Consider the following 15468-nt stretch of genomic DNA (forward strand, 5'->3'; position numbering starts at 1 on the left):
GCACATGAGCTGGTTCTGGAAGGAGGGGGAAGGCGTGGCAGGAAAAGGGCAAAGGTGGGGGGATATGGCAGGTTCCTTCAAGGGGAATGCTGTGCTTCCGCAAGGACACTTGTACGGACTGTTCTGTGTGACACCCCCACGTCTCCAGTCTCTTAGTAAACCAGAGGGCGTGGCTTCGATCCACTCCTGTGGGCAGATGGATTGCAACTGAGCACTCAATGCCAGACCCTTGCAGAAGGAAAAGAGGCCCCGGAAAAGGTCCCATGGGAAAGCACCAACTGCCAGTCACAGCTCTTTCCCACCCTTGCTCTGAGCACGTTCCTCTTGCAGTTGGGGTGTCCCCCTTTAGGGTGGCAGGAAGTATAACATCGCTGACTCCTCTTGGACTCTGATTTGATAGTGCCGGGTCGCTGCAACGCCAGTTATTCCTGGGAAATTCAGAGTCCAGCCTCAGAGGATCGCCACAGGCCCGGCTCCAGGCTGGGAGTCAGGCCCAGACCCTGCCTCCCCCCGGCCTCCTCTCATCGGAAGCAGGAGCCTGGACCTCTCTGATCTGAGTCCCCCAAGCTACTTCAGAACAAGGGACTTATTCCTCATTGGCACAGTGTATTAACTCCTCGAACCTGCTTCTTTGAAACAGCTGCTTTTTTAATCTTTGGTTTAACTCAACCGGGCGCGATTTTAAACCCCAAAGGAGGACACTGGGCAATGTCAGGAGACACCTTTGGTTGTCACAGTGTGTGTGTGTGTGTGGGGGGGGGTGAGGAGTTGCTACTGACATCTGGTGGCCAGAGGCCAGGGGTGCTGCCAAACATCCCACAATGCACAGGACAGCCCCCACAGCAAGGAAGTAGCCCAAAACAGGAATAGTGCTGAGGTTCAGAAACGCTTTATCTTGCTTAAAGAGAAAAAGTTCAGGGACTTCCGCCAAGATGGGAGCGTAGGTGGAAGCACTGTGCCTCCTCCCACAACCAAGTTTAAAAACAACAAAGTTTTAGCAACAAAAACGCAGCCAAAACCACAGAAAATTGAACTTCACAGAAGTCTGACAACAAGGAACCCTTCAGCCAAACCGGTAAGAGGGGCAGAGCCAGCAGCAGAGCGGGGTCGGGCAGGAAAGATCCACCGGACAAACCCAGGCTCACGACCCAGGTGCGCCGGCAGCCGTAGGTGGATCCCAGGTGTGGAGAAGTGGGCGGACCCACTGAGGGCTGACCACAGTCACACATTTGCACGCAGATAAACTGGTGAAGGAGGGAGCGGTGAGACAGACCGTGCAGGCCCCAGTGGCATGAAGCAGCAGAGGGGACCGCCATTGTCCCTCTCTGACCCCGCCCCCACCTACAGCGTCAAAAACCAGCGACCTGGGTGGCCCCACCCTGGTGAACACTTAAGGCTCCGCTCCTCATACCTAACAGGCACTAACAGATCAAAACATGGCTCAAGAAAAACTTAGAGCCCCAGAGCTGATAAATCTAAGCGATGAAGAAATAGCCAAACTTTCAGATGCACAGTTCAAAACATTGGTGATCAGGATGCTCACAGAACTGGTTGATTTTAGTCACAAATTAGAGGAACATATGAAGGCTAAACTAATTGAAATGAATGGAAATGCACAGGAAACCAATAGTAATGGAAAGGAAACTGGGACTCAAATCAAAGGAGTGGACCAGAAAGAGGAAAAAAATGACCAAACAGAAAAGAATGTAGAAACAAGAATTCAAGCCTGGAGGCTTAGGAACCTCCAGGACATCTTTAAACATTCTAACATCCGAATTTATAGGGGTACCAGAAGGGGAAGAGGAACAGCCACGAGTGGAAAACTTACTTGAACAAATTATAAAGGAGAATTTCCCCAATCTGGCAAAGGAAATAGACTTCCAGGAAATCCAGAAAGCTCAGAGAGTCCCAAAGAAGGTGGACCCAAGAAGGAACACACTAAGGCACATCATCATTACATCAAGATTAAAATAAAGAAGAGGATTCTAGAAGCAGCAAGAGATAAGGGGACAGTCACCTACAAAGGAGTTCCCATCAGACTGTCAGCTGATTTCACAAAAGAGATCTCACAGGCAAGAAGGGGCTGGAAAGAAGTATTCCAAGTCATGAAATCCAAAGACCTACATCCAAGATTGCTGTATCCAGCAAAGCTTTCATTTAGAATGGAAGGGCAGATAAAGTGCTTCTCAGATAAGGTCAAGTTCAAGGAGTTCATCATCACCAAGCCCTTATTATAGGAAATGTTAAAGGGACTTACCTAAGAAAAAGAAGATAAAAAAAGATGAACAGTGAAAAGACAGCAAACTCACAGTTATTAACAACCACACCTAAAACGAAAGCAAACTAAGAGGATAGCTAGATCAAGAGCAGAACCACAGAAATGAAGATCACATGGAGGGTTAGCAACAGGGGAGTGGGAGAAGGAGAAGGGGGGAGAAGGTACAGAAAATAAGTAGCATAGATGGTAGGTAGAAAATAGATAGGGGGAGGGCAAGAATAGTAGGGGAGATATAGAATCTAAAGAACTTGAGACACGTGGTCATAAACTGAAGGGGGGAAGGGTGGGGGAGGGGTGTGCAGGGTGGAGGGGAATGAAGGGGGAATAGAACAACTGTAATGGCATAATCATTAAAATATATTTTAAAAAAAGAGGAAAAGTTCAGTAACACTGAGCTTTAAAGTACGCTTCATGTCTGGCTAGCAGTAACAAACACCAGGTTGTCGTTTTGCGATTCAATCAATAAATTCATCCCTGTGCTCCTTCCCCAGCTCCTGTGTGGGGAGGTGGTAGATGCAGGTGGTGGTGGTGGATGGGTGCTGTGCAGGTAAGACTGGGGCAGGTGGAGATGAGAGATGGAGGTCACGCAGTGAGAACACAAGCTCTGGAATCACATCCAAGTTCACATTTCAGCCCTGACTAGGGGTTAGCTGTGCGCTTTCAGGCAAGTGACTTACTCTTTCTGGGCCTATTTCTTATCTGTGAAAGAAGGCAACTCCTACTTTGAGGACCAGGCACTCAGCTATTAACATGACTTTATCTTTAGGCAGTTAGGGAGCCGCCAGAGAGCACTCTAAGAGTGTCAGCTTTGAGTGGTCTCTGGGGCAGCCTGGAGGGGAGACTGCTTACCCTCAGTGTCTGTGTTTAATTCCCTCCAGGCAGGTCCAAAAGTCCATCTTGGAGTCTAGCTGGAATCTCTCCTTTTGCTCTTGTTTAGTTCAGTGCCTCAGCAGGTTGTTGCCACCACAATGGTGTGACTATGCTGCAGAGAAACAGATTGAGGTTTAATTTGCAATTTGGTCTCCTTGACGTGGACATGTTTCCTCCTTTTTGCCTGGGGTGAGGACTGAGGCTGTTGAAGGCTTTGGAGTTGCCAGGCCAAAAGCAGAGGTTGCCAGGCACCGAAAGACACCCTCCCCAACCCCCCACCAGGGCTTTTGTTTACCAAGGTCTGAGCTCTAGGCAACAAGCCTGGGTTATTCCGGAGCACAGGGCTCCCAGGCTTGGGAGGGGTGGAAGCAGCCCCGTCAGTTTTCCCAACCCTGAGAAAGTGAACGGGGTCTGGGGATCTTTGCCGCTGCTATTGTCTCTGCTTGGGTAGTAGCAGCTTTTCACGCTGCCACACAGGTCTCCCAGGGCTCCGGGTGGACGCACCAAAGCCGCTGTTTGCAGGGAGGGGGTGGCTCTGTGAGTGCTAAGGGTGGTGGTCTGAGAGTCACACAAAAGACCACTGTGGCTAAGCCAACCACCCAGGCCCATGAGGAAAGGTCAAAGTTGATTAATGATCAGATCCTTCCCCTGAATCTTATAGACTGGAGAAACCCTCAGGAACCATACACAGTGCTTCAGAGGGGTGGGGCATTAGAAAAATGAAGGGAACTTAACACTAAATAAAGTGCATTCAGAAGTAATAGCATTCCTAGTTATTTTACTATATTTTGCTATTATTTGTGCTCTCAGGGTTATTCACATCTGTATGGAGGAAATACTACATAATGGTGCACTGCTGCCCACCACTTCTAGCAACATCAGTGACATCAGGTGGGCGGCTTGATATTGGCACGGGGAGCATTGACACCATGGAAATTGGCAAATGCTACAGGTCAAGTCTCTCCCTAGCAACCTCCCTCCCCTAAGCTGTTTGTAAACATTTACACCACTGGGTAGAGGATTCCCAAAATATGACTGTGATTGAATGTGAGGGGTGGTTTGGAGCAGATAATATGACTAAGAAAAATAAATACATGTGTATGTCTTACATGTGGGTATGGTGGAGAAAACGCGCAGTTGCTACAAATACCTGGTCTGGAAAGACTTGAGAGTTCATCTCTTCCCCTCCGTGAGAGACAAGAGTGCATACTCACTCGCCAAGCACCCCTTAGCATGCCCCCGAACACACCCGTGGTGCCTTCTGGGTGGAATAAGGCCAGAAACATGGCGTGAGGGCGGGGGCTTTGCTCACCGCCGCTTCAGCCGGCCCTCGGACCCCTTCTCAGTCTCAGCGGTTCTCCCAGTTTCTCTGGCTTCTCAGTCAGGGCAGCTGAGCCATGCTGGAGGGCAAGAGGATGCACAAAGGCTAATGGGAGAAACAGGAGTTGCCTCTTCTCAAGTTCATGGATCTCCTTGGGAGCAGGGAAGTTTGGCAGTGGGTGGTAGTTCCTCCCCAGCAAACACTTGGCGATGTCTAGGGACATTTTCGGTTGTCACAACTTGGGGGAAAGGTGCTAGTGGCATGTGGTGGGCAGAGGCTAGGGATGCTGCTAAATAAACACCCTACAATCAATGCCTGGGACAACCCCCCACCCAACATCAAAGAATTATCACATCCAAAACATGAGTAATGCAGAGGCTGGGAAGCCTTGGGATAGGAGACACAGTGGGGAGAAAGTCAGGCAGGCTGGGGTCTAGAAAAACTTATAGAAAAGGTGTGTTTGCCTGATAGCTACCGATCTCCTCCTCCCCCAGGACACCCATTTCTCTGTGTGGGTCATTCAGTCTCTTTTTCTGGGTCTCCTCCCGCCTTTCCAGTCTGTCTCTGGTGTCCGAATTTATCTCTGTTTATCTCTCCGTCTCTTTTCCTCACTCTCAGTCATGCCATCTACTCTGGCTGGATCCCTGTGTTCTGAGACACGAGACAAGCCTTTGGCATTCGTCCTCCCTCTGCCCACACTAATCGCTCCAGCTGCCTTGGTCTGGGAGCCGGGCCAGGAGGTTGGTGAAGGGGGAGGGTTGGAAGACAGGCCAGGATGGCCTAAAAGTCCCCATTCTCCCCACCACCCATCCTGCCTTGACTCTAGGGCCCTACTGCCTGCCTTGTAGAGGCCTGGAGCTCCAGCCTGCTCTCCTTCTCTCTCCTTCTCTTCCCCCAGGGCCCAGGACCAAAGGCTGCCTGTCCAAGTGGCCTTGCCTTGCCCACGGGACACATTCCTCCCCACGCCAGCTCCTTAAATTCCTCCTCCAGCCTAGTCCAGCAGCTGTTACACAACAACTGGGGGCTGGGCAGCTCCTCATCCCCAGCCCTGCCTGCCTGATTGGACAGTGAGTGACGCCAGGCTCATGATGGCCAGTGAGCTCAGAACCCTCTGCCTACTGACCGGTGGCCTCTGCCCTGGCCCTGATTTCCAAGACCAAGAGCCCAGAACTCAGAGCTAGGACATGGTCCCCTGTGCTTGGAACCCAATACCTAGCATCAAACCAAAAAACCAGTGCCCATCACCAGGACCCGGGACCCAGCCCTCAGTGCCTGTGGCCAGAGCTGCCCACTCTGCCCCGCCCACTCACCTCACCTGGCAGATGCCCCAGGGGGCCCGGGCTGCTGAGGGCAAGGCTGGCAGCACGGCGGGCCCTGTGTGAGGTCAGGGACCCTGTAGAAAAGCCTGGTGTGGGTGATTCTTAAAACAAATTTGAGGAACTTTTAAAGTAAAAATCTTTAAACGAGGATTTAAAATAAAAATAAAGGAAAGGGCCGGCAATATGCACAGGGGGATTAGAAAGGCTGGGGTATAGGGTGGCCAGATGAAATACAGGCTGCCCACCTATATCTGAATTTCAGGTAAAAACAAAGATTCTTTACTTCTCTATCTTTCTTTTTTAAATTGTTTATTTATTTATAGATTTCTTAAATGTAAGTATTTTTGAACATACCATATTTCGAACATACCATACCATAACATGGTATTTGAAATACCATGCCATATTTCACACATACATCTACTAAAAAAATCATTCACGGTTTATCTGAAATCCTGCTTTAACATGGGGCCTGTATTTTGATGCATAAAATCTAGCAGCCCCACCTGGAGATGAGCCTCCCGCCAGCCTTCACCCTGGTCATCTTCCAACAGCCTCAGGTGAGGAAACGGCATTGCTAACACAGTTCCCTTTTGGGTAGAAGGAACTTCAGGAAGTTCTATTTTTCACTATTTCTACTTAAAAAATTCAATTTATTGATTTTAGAGAAAGAGAAAGAAAAGGAGAGGGGGGGAATCAATCTGTTGTCCTGCCTGTCCCTGCATTCGCTGGTTGATTCTTGTATGTGCCCTGACCAGAGATGGAGCCCACAACCTTGGAGTATCAGGACAGAGCTGTGACCAACCGAGCTACCCAGCCACGGCTATTGTTTCCACTTTTTTTGGTATCTTCTCATTTTCCTTAAGGAGTCAGCATTCGTGTGCCATTAAAAATCCAATAATATAGACTCTACGTCTTGCCTAGATGATTGCAACATATCCCCTTTGTCCACTCTTTAAAATAATTTTTAAATGATTTTTTTGACTAAGTAATCCAGACTCAGGATTCAAAATTGTATAGGTATAAGTGAGCATGCAATGAAAGCCCTCTCCTGCCCCTGTCCCTCGGCCACCTAGGTCCCTTCCCCACTTCTCTGTCTCCTAGAGACATTTTGTTGCCACAGCCTTATAACCGCCTTCCTGCCTCCGATCTCGCCCACCTGCCTCCAGCTCCTGTTTTATCTCCCGACTGAAAGCCCTTCTGTGGTTTTCCGTGCCCTGGGACAAAGGGCAAGCTTCCCAGCGAGCTGGGATACCAGGCGCTCAGTGCCTGATTCCTGTCCAGCTTCCAGGACCCTTGGCGATGCCCCAGCCCGTCTCGCGTGGCACCACAGAAACACGACCTGCCCATCAGTTGCCCTCACCCCGCCAACCTGTTCTGGCCTCCAGGCTCTTGCACATGTTTCTCTCTGTCAGACATTTCTTGCACACAGACAGCATCTGCTGTGTGGCAGGCAATGGGGGCTAGGAAGGACACAGTGAACAGACCCAAATGTTCCCGGTCTCATGACTCAGGTTCCGGCAGAGGAACATTTAATGGGCAAATGGTTACAATAAAGCCTTTGTTGTAATAGGGTAGGCACAGAGCTCTGGGTCAAAAAAGGCCTCCGGGAAGAAGTGGTATTTAAGATCTGAAGAGTCATCTCCCCACCACGGCGCTGGGTATGAGGGCAGGCAGGGGAGGGTGTCCAGGTGGAGGAAACAGTTCATGCAAAGCCCTGGAGACTGGAGAAAAGCCACAAATGTGAGAAGCCCTAGGAAGCCACTCTACAGAGTGTGCATTCATCCTGAGGGCCACGGGAAGGCCTGGGGGGGTGGGCTTAGCAGGAGAGTGTGCAGGCAGATTTGTGGCTCCTGGCAGAGTCGAGGTTGGGGGAGAGAACCTGGCTGCTCTTCCTGGGACAGAAGAAACAAGAGCAGCCTGGGCTGGCCTAAGGCCCTGTAGACAGAGTCAAGGATATTTCAGAGGCGAGGCAGCGTGAGGAGCGACTTCCCAGGGATCGATCTGGCTTGGGAGACTGGTGGGTCCTGATGATGTTCTTTGGGATGGAGTTTCTGAGTTTGGACTTGATGAGTTGCTGGTGCTTGCAAGATGTCCAGGCCAGGATGTTAAACAGACAGATATGAAGGATAACGACCTCAGGAAAGAGGTCTGGACTGGAGACTCTTTTTTTTTTAAAGATGTTCAAAATTTTCTATTTAATTTTAGAGAGAGGGGAAGGGAGGGAGAAAGAGGGAGAGAAACATCAATGTGAGAGAGAAGCGTTGATTCGTTGCCTCTCCTATGTTCCCCGTCTGAACCGAACCCACAACTCAGGCACGGGTTCCGGCCAGGAATCGACCACCTTTCTCTTTGAGGGACGGTGCCCAACTAACTGAGCCACAGGAGTCAGGGCTGGACTGGAAAGTCTTATTCGGCCATTAACAGCATAAAGATAATAAAAATGCTGCAGAGCTTTAAAAAAAATTAAGAATGTTTATTGATTTTACAGAGAGAGGAAGGCAGAGAGAGAAACATCCATTTGTTGTCTGTTGTACATGCCCCGGCCACAGATCGAATCTGCAACCTAGGTATATGTCTTTTATTTTTTAAGATTTAATGTATTTATTTTTAGATAGAGGGGAAGGGAGAGAGAAAGAAAGAGAGAGAAACATCAATGTGTGGTTGTCTCTTTCTCGCCCCCAGGCGTGCATCTGGCCCACGACCCAAGCACGTGCCCCGACTGGGAATCAAACTGGCGACCTTTCAGTTCACAGGCCGACATTCAACCCACTGAGCCACACCAGCCAGGGCTGTAATTGCACATTTTACCATAATAAAAAATGAACAAAAATGAAAAAGATAACTCTTACTTTTTAAAGTTGATTTTAATTTTTTGGATAACTTTAACTTTTCAAGATAGTTAAATTTTGTAAAACATTTTATGTTCAAATTAAATCTGCACTTTCCAAACAAAAAAATTATACCTTACAGTTCCCACTGTTTTAATTTTAAACACAAATTTTGATTATTGAGTTTCGATAGTATTTGTTTTTTCTAAAGATTTTATTTGTGTTATTTTATATAGCAAGAGGGGAAGGGAGGGAGAGAGTGAGAGGGAGAGAAGTATCAGCATGAGACAGAAACATTAATCAGTTGCCTTTTGAACAGACCTCAACCAGCGACTGAACCCACAACCTAGGCACGGGCCCTGACCCAGAATCAACCCAGTGACTCGACCTTTCGCTCTATGGGACATGTAGCCAACTAAGCCACACCAGTCAGGGTAAGCCACACCAGTCAGGGTAATGTATGTAACTTGTTTGTTTGTTTTTTTAAAGGTTTTATTTATTTATTTTTAGAGAGAGGGGAGAGAGAAAGAGGGAGAAAATCATCAATGTGTGGCTGCCTCTCACTCATCCCCTACTGGGGACCTGGCCTGCCACCCAGGCATGTGCCCTGACTGGGAACTGAACCCGCGACCCTTTAGTCCACAGGCCGGCACTCAGTCCACTGAGCCACAGCAGCCAGGGCTGTGTGTAAGTTTTAAATTAGCACAACTGATCACAGAATGATGGAATTAGAGTAACTCAAGTTCTGCTTCTTAGCCTTTGCGGCCCTCATGTCATGGTTGTTTATTCTGAAACTCCTGTTTAAACTCAGGATATGCAGTGTCACAGAGTCGGAGACACCCGCTGAGCCCGACGCAAGAGGAACGATTCCAAACTATGAAGAATTTCCTTTCAAAATGAATATATGCATCTGGGTCTGTGCATGGGAAAAGATGACCAAGTGAGACTTCTCCTTATCAACTTTCATGGGGGACACAATGTTCATTAAAAGTAATAAGTTTGTGCTAATTTGAAACTTACATATGTATTGCTAAAACCCAACAGAATCTGTAGCAGCAATTTATAACTTAGACCTCTGAAACAGTTCTTCAAGGTGAAGTATTTTTTGACTGACGTTGTTTAAAAGTGCCAACCAACGGACCGTGGTAATAAAAAGAGCCCGTTCCTAGTCATTTTTGTTATGGCGCTTTAACTCCCTACAGACAACGCACCTGTGCTGCCCCACACCTGGGGCAGACCCCTACCACCATCTGACCTTAGTAAACCACTCCCCACAATACTGGAATCCAGTTCCACCTGTGGACCAGAGCTGAGTGCCAGGGGCTGCCCTTGCAGTCATTCAAGTTCTGAGCCTTTCATTTAAAGGAACTTCTCAGGCGTTGCCTTTTTCAGGAAGCCTCCCTTGACGTGCTCTTCCTCCTTGAATCTAGATCAAATACTTCTTTATATCCCCCATAGTTCTCTATGCCTGGTTCTGTCAGTAAACTCTTACATTGTATTGTAATTGTATCCTCTCACTTCCAGGCTGAGCACCCTGAAAGTAAGGACCTGGCCCGATGGATCAATTAGTGCTCATTGTTATGACCTCATCAGGATATATCCAAGGTGGCTTTGCGGAAGTGAAATGGTTTGGGGAAGGAGCTGGTAGTACACAGGAGTTGAGCTGCGTCAGGAAGTCAAGGCCCCTTGAGGTGGATAGAGGGCCTTGCAACTAACAAAACTCTTTCCTTCTTTATGTCAGCTTAAGAAATGGATCGCCTGTATCACTAGCTCTCATTTTCACTAGTTCACAGAGGTAGGGGAACTGCCCACAGCCTTAGAGTGAGTCAAGCCTGGACAGGCTCTTGTTTGTTTTTTAAAAGGTTTCATTTATTTATTTTTAGAGAGAGGGGAGGGAGAAAGAGGGAGAAAATCATCAATGTGTGGCTGCCTCAACGAGGACCCCCATCTTAGCCCAGCGTCCGGACCCAGCAACTCCGACGTCGCCGATCGTGCTCTGTGCTCACTTAACCGCCAGGGGCCGCCAGATGCTCGTTCCTGGGGAAGCGGGGCTCTGGCTTAAGGGTTGGTGGAGTGCCTGGTGACTGGTGACTGCTCCTTTGAGCGAGTCCCACCGGACGAGCTCCGGCTGGTGGAGCTGGGGTGTCCTGGTAAAGAAAGGGTGTGTGCTGGGGCGGGAGGCTGAGTGTTGTAAGAGAGCCGCAGCTGAGGAGCGTTGGCGGCGGGATGGGGGTTGGGAGGGAAGGGCAGTTGCTGCCTCCTCTGGCCCTGCCTTGTCTGGCCCAGTTGGGGAAAGGGCAGAGATGTAGAGAGGGAGGACTCTCCAAAGCACAGGGCTCTGCCTGACTCTGCCTCCGCCTCCATTCTCCTCAGTCTCGCTCAGGAACAGACCGGACATTCCTAAGTCTCCGGCGGAAAACCTGGAAATAGACCCGGAGGCCAGCCTCCTGCAGCCTGGGCCAGTTCTTCCAAAGCCCGCCCTGCCCAGGACTTCCCGGAAGACCCCTGTAGCGCCCAAGGCCCCAGGCCCCTGAACACTGTTCCCTCCCAGAACTTCCTCTGCACCCATTCCTTCGGGTCCTCCCTCCCAGCCTAAGGGATGGACCCCTGCCCTGAGCAGTAGGCCTGTATCCACTCATGTCTAGGTCAATGGCATGAACTGTCCCCCTAAACCTGGCTGCCTTCCAGAGCTCCCTCTCTCAGTATCCATATTGTTATTTGACCCTGAAAGCTGGGAATTATCCTTGACATATTCCTTTTTCATTCCCCACATCTAGTCCATTTTTTCACCTCCTCTTTCTACCTCTTGGTCTGTACCCAGCACTCACCAGACCAAGTGTCCCATCATCTCTTTCCAGAATTGGTGCTGTTGTCTGGACTCCCTCATACCACACTTCTCCCCATCTTCTCCTATCCGTTCTCCAGGTGGCAGCCCTGATGATCTTTTCAAATCATCAGTTGTTATCCACCTGCTGACATCTTTCAACAACTTTCCAGATGGAACTCTTAGCATGGCTCCCCAGGGTCCTGAATGATGCAGTCCTTCCTGCCTTTCTGGCACCATCCTTCTCACTCTCTGTGTTCCAACGGTGGATCACAGGGCCTTTGCACATGGTCTTACTGTTCTGCCTTGTTAACTAACTCCTGCTCCCCCAGATCTCGGCTCTAGCGCTGCTTTCTCAGGAACACCCTCCCTGTCCTCCCTGACCAGGCTAGATCTCCTTATTGTTGACTCTCCCAGCACCCCATACTTCTCCTTCCTGTATTTGTCATGCAGTTACTGCCCCCTTCCCCCACGATCATCTAGTTTTGCTTTCCACAGTTTCAGCTACCTGTGGTCAACCATGGTCCAATAATACTAAGTGGAAAATTCCACAAATAAACAACTCATGAGTTTTTAAATGCATGCCATTCTGAGTAGCGTGGTGTCCTCTCTCACCGTCCTGCTCTGTCCCGCCTGGGGTCTGAATCCTCCCTTTCTGTCCAGCACGTCTGCGCTGTGTGAGCCACAGCCACTCGTTCATTAGCCACTCAGTAGGTGTCTTGGTTAGATCTGTCACAGTATCTCAGTGCTTGTGTTCAAGTCACCTTAATTTTACTAAATGGCCCAAAAGCCCAAGAGTTGTGATGCTGGCAATTTGGATATACCAAAGAGAAGCCGTAAAGTGCCTCCTCTAAGTAAAAAGGTTTTTGACGTAATAAAGAGATTTTTAAAAATCATGCTGAGGTTGCTGAGGTTTCTAAGGTCTACATTAACAACAAATCTGTCTGGGAACCTATGAAGGAAAAAGAAATTTGTGTCCTGGCTGGTGCGGCTCAGTGGATTGAGTGCCAGCCTGTGAACCGAAAGGTCGGCGGTTCAATTACCAGTCAGGGCACATGTCTGGGTTGCGGGCCAGGTCCCCAGTTGGGGGTGTGTGAAAAGCAACCAATCGATGTATCTCTTGCACTTTGATGTTTCTCTCCCTCTTTTTCCCTCTCTTCCCCTCTCTCTAAAAAGTATAAATAAAATCTTTTAATATCGTGCCTAATTTACACTTCATCATAGGTATATAGGTACAGGAAAAAACCATAGCATATATAGAGTTCGGTACCGTCATGGTTTCGGGCATCCACTGGCGTCTTGGAATGCATCTTCTGAAGATAAGGGCATCTACTGTAATTATAATTATCCACTTATTTGTAATATTTTTAAATTAGTGTCTGTTTCTTCCACCAGACTGTAAGCTCCATGAGGGTAAGGACCACGTCAATTTTTGCTCACCTCGAAATCCCCAGCAGCTACGAGCCTGCCACGTGGCAGTGCTCAGTAGTCCTTGAACCAGTGAGTGAATTCATGTTGCATGTTGCACACTTCCTATTTCCTGAGCCCAGGCCTCCATCATCTCTGTGCTGGACCGCAGCAATCACTTCTTCACTGGTCTCCCCGTCTACAATCAAGCCCCTACCGGTTTCCTACCAGACAGCCTAAATGGTCTAATAAAAACACCAGTCTCGCTGTGTCACCCTCCCCACCCCCTTTTTAATAGCCTTCCGTGGCTTCCCCTGGCTCTTGGAATAAAATCCAAAGTTTCTGACACAGCCTTACAAGGCTTTGTATGGCCTGGCTCACATCACGCCAAGCCCCACCTCCTCAACAGACCTTTCTTAATTCAACAAAAATCGAGCGCCTGCTGAACAGGCACTGAGAATCAAAGGTGAGTAAAAACAGACTCCTTCAGACCTGCTTACGATCCTCTGGATACCTGAACACAACTCCTTCCCACGCAGGGCCTTTGCACACGCTTTCCCCCCTTGTCTGGAAAGTGATTCTCTTCACATTCCTGACTTTGCCCACTCAACACCTACTCCTCCATCAGCTCTCAGCTCAAACACCATTTACTCAGGGTTGCTTATCTGACCCCCAACTTAGGTCCCTGAGTAGATGCTTTTATTGCTCCCTATGGGCCACCTTCATAGCACTGACCACACTTTTATTTTTAAATGTTTGTGTGGTTATTTGGCTGATGCCCATCTTCCCCCACCAGCAAGCTCCAGGAGCTTCCACATCTAGTTTTTGGTACCATAATATCCCTCTGGTTCTCCACAATTTATTGAATAAGTAAGTGATTCCCCACCGAGTATTCAGAGTGCTGCTTTCAGGGAAATGTTGGTGCCTCTGCCTGCTGGCGAATGAGGTGTGTACAAGGGACCTCTCACTGAGGAAGACCTAGAAGCTCTTCTGCTAGTTGTTTGCCTGCCCCTCCTCGTCCCCAACACATGTGACTTGCCTCCACTTCTCTCTCTCCCCGCCAGCTCACCCCATTCTCATTCCCCAGCAACACTGGTCCTACCCCTACTCTTTCGGGGCTTCCCACATACTGACCCCCTCCACTGGCAACTCTCCTGCCTGCTCTCTCACATGGCTGGTCCCTCCACATCCTTCAGGTCAAGTTTAACTGCTGCACCTTTAGAGGGCACCTTCATCGTTGCTCACACTGGAAATACACCTATTTATCGTCCGCATCCCCTAGATGAGTTAGAAGCCTTTGGCCCCACATATCAGAACATCCAACTCCACTGGCTTTAAAGAAGGAAAGTTGTCTAGTGGTAGGATTGCTTTTGAGGTTGGTAAATTCGGTGATGTTCTCGAGGATCTAGGTTCTCCCCCTCTTGCTGCTCTGCCACCCTCGACTTCAGCTTTGTCCTCAGGTCAGTTAGCAGGACAGATGCAGCAACTGCAGGCATCAGTTGGACCTCGGATCCTACAGGTAGGGCTTTTCCATCATTATGCATCTGAGGTAACTTTGCTGTATAAGAAATTATCATAAAACTTGGCAGTTTAAAACAACCTTTATTATCTCAGTTTCCGAGGGTTAGAAACCCAGGTATGGCTTAGCTGGTTGGTTCTGGCAGAGCGTCTCTCATGAGGTTATTGTCAAGCTGTGGACCAGGGCCAAAGTCAAACGAAGGCTTAACTGGATCGGAGAATTCGCTTCCAAGCTTATTCCCGCAGCCACTGCCAGGGCGCTTCAGTCCCTCCGACCAGTCTCTCCACAAGTCCGCTGGAGAGGAGCAGCCGCCTTCCTCCAGAGGGAGCGATGCAAGAGCGAGAGCAACCAAGGCGGAAGCTGCAGCATCTTTCAACGACCAAATCTTGGATGTGACACCACCACCTCTGCTGTATTCTCTCAGCCACTCGGCCCGGCCCTCGTACAACAGGGAAGGAACTACGCTGGGTGTGAGTACAAGGCGGCAGAATTCCGGAAGGTCGACCATGCCCGGCTACTTTGTGGTCCGTTTTTCAGAAGTGAGGAAGCCTCTCCTAGGAGCCCAAGAGGCTTTTCTTTCTGCCTCTGGGTTGGAACTGTGTTGTGTGCCCATACCTAAGCCAACCACCCACGAGGGCTTTCGGACCACCATTTTTGGCTCATTACTATAACAATTCACCCTGGGGCTACTGTCCATCGCCACTGAAGCACAGAGTGGGATCCAGAAGGAAGATGGCCACCTGAACAAAATCAGAATTCTGCTTGGAATGAGGAAGCAGGGATGGGAATGGGTGTTGAGTTGGCAACTCAGTGTCTACAACACTCACCTGCTAAGCTGTAAACTTCCTGAGAAAAGAGGCTACATCTTTTCCTACTAGTGTGTCCCCAGCATGTAGCCCCCTGCCTGACAGAGAGTAGATGCAGTCATCCTTACTAAATGAATGAATGAATGAATGAATCCACGACTAAACTGGAAGACCACTAGGACTACTGCCGGGTGGGGGCAGATAGCCCCAAGCCCTGGCTCTTTAAGTTCTTCTTAGAACTCAGGAGGCCACCTGCTACCACCCCCACCGCCAGGCCCAAGGATAGACAGGAC

At 49.2% G+C, this 15468-nt stretch overlaps 1 long non-coding RNA gene across 1 annotated transcript; it reads left to right on the forward strand.

Annotated features, from left to right (window-relative positions):
- Positions 1 to 916: 916 nt before the first annotated feature.
- LOC128626665 (uncharacterized) lies at positions 917 to 8619 on the forward strand. The gene is made up of 3 exons (XR_008390688.1): positions 917 to 1075; positions 8280 to 8358; positions 8474 to 8619. It is a non-coding gene; the product is annotated as an uncharacterized LOC128626665 (long non-coding RNA).
- The last annotated feature ends 6849 nt before the right edge of the window (positions 8620 to 15468 follow it).

The sequence above is a fragment of the Artibeus jamaicensis genome, unplaced genomic scaffold (genome assembly GCF_021234435.1).
Source record: "Artibeus jamaicensis isolate MK-2021 breed Jamaican fruit bat unplaced genomic scaffold, CSHL_Jam_final scaffold_847, whole genome shotgun sequence".
NCBI lineage: Eukaryota > Metazoa > Chordata > Mammalia > Chiroptera > Phyllostomidae > Artibeus > Artibeus jamaicensis.